This window comes from Aplysia californica, unplaced genomic scaffold, assembly GCF_000002075.1.
Source record: "Aplysia californica isolate F4 #8 unplaced genomic scaffold, AplCal3.0 scaffold00312, whole genome shotgun sequence".
In the NCBI taxonomy this organism is placed as follows: Eukaryota; Metazoa; Mollusca; class Gastropoda; order Aplysiida; family Aplysiidae; genus Aplysia; species Aplysia californica.
The window spans coordinates 40,665-42,106 of NW_004797582.1; positions in this window are offsets into that span (position 1 = coordinate 40,665).

Consider the following 1,442-nt stretch of genomic DNA (forward strand, 5'->3'; position numbering starts at 1 on the left):
ATGCACAAACCAACAGAAAAAAACAAGTTTCTTCACTTTGATTATTTTGACGAGAGCCTGATTCCACCACGCTGCCTCACATAAACAAAAATGTAAATACTGAATAACTGTAGCCTATCAAACAATATAACTTATGCTTGGACAGGTTGAGAAGTCAGTGACTATGCAAGTAGGAAAAAGAGAGGTTATAATAATAAAGTTCCGACAGATCACCTTTGTATTGCACTGTTTTAAGCCAATAGCTGCATATTGAAAAAACAGCTTCGAAATTTCAAAGTTGTGGAAGTTTAACGCCCCTTTAAATACTGTAATGTTGTTTAGGAATAAGGACCTCTGATCGGACAGGCATAAACACAGAGAATGTAGCAATGTTGGTGGACGAACGTGACCATCATTTGGAAGTTTATCGCTCTGTGTTGAGTATCATTGTATTTTTTATTTATCTTAAAAATATTTTCCCTAGGATACTTCCGACGGTCAACAACAGTCTGCTTTAACTTAAAAAGTACGTATTTCGTGTCCTATCTGAAGTTTTTGTTTTCTTTCTTTTTTCATTTGAAATCCAAAAATAATTTACTCCTACAGATTGAAAAAAAATGGCAGGACACCTTAGAAAAAACCCACCTTTTATGGACAAATTTTTAGGTCAAAATGTAGTCACCATTTAACACGTCTTCTTAATTCGTAAGTTAAGGACAATAAACTTCCTGTTGATAGTTATTTTATTTTTGTTATTTAGCCCTTTTTATAACCCCAAAACAGTATTTAATACTGCTACCTGTGGCCATATAGGAAAGAGTCAAATGGCACCATTTAAAAAGAAAATCAAAACCTTATTCGAGTAGTCTTTGGGTAAAAAATATATTCTCCGTTTATCACGTCTTCTTCATTCGGAAGTTTAAACTATTTAGAGCTCTAAATAACCTTCAGAAAATTACGGTGTAAAAAAGCTCAGCAAAACCAGAAGACAGCGGATAAAAAATGAAACGAAATTGTCCAAAGTTAATGAAAGAAATATCAGCGTTGCTACGACCTGCTTCATACATTGTTTATTTAGAGGATTTTTTTGTGTTTCGTTATTGCCTGCTTCATTTTCCTCCTTTAATCTAAGCACGGCTGGCAAACTCCAATTTTCCGGATATATTAACAGCCCAAGAAGTCGACCTTGGACCTCCAGATTTCTTCTTTTTCGCCTTTTCTTCTTCCTGGTCTGTCTTCTGGGGGAAGGAGATCTTCGCGATTAGAAGCTCTAATCCCGCTGCGCGCGCGTGCTAGGGTGATTAGCTGTCAGTTCTGCTTTAAGTGATTGCACGCAGACACAAACCCGCAGATTTGGGGGCGGGGCCTCGGACACTGAGGGTCAGGGGTCAATGTGAGTCCCGATCGAACTGGGGAGATTGAGAGGTTTCTTCTTTTTTTTTTTTTTGGTTTTTGGTCCCAGG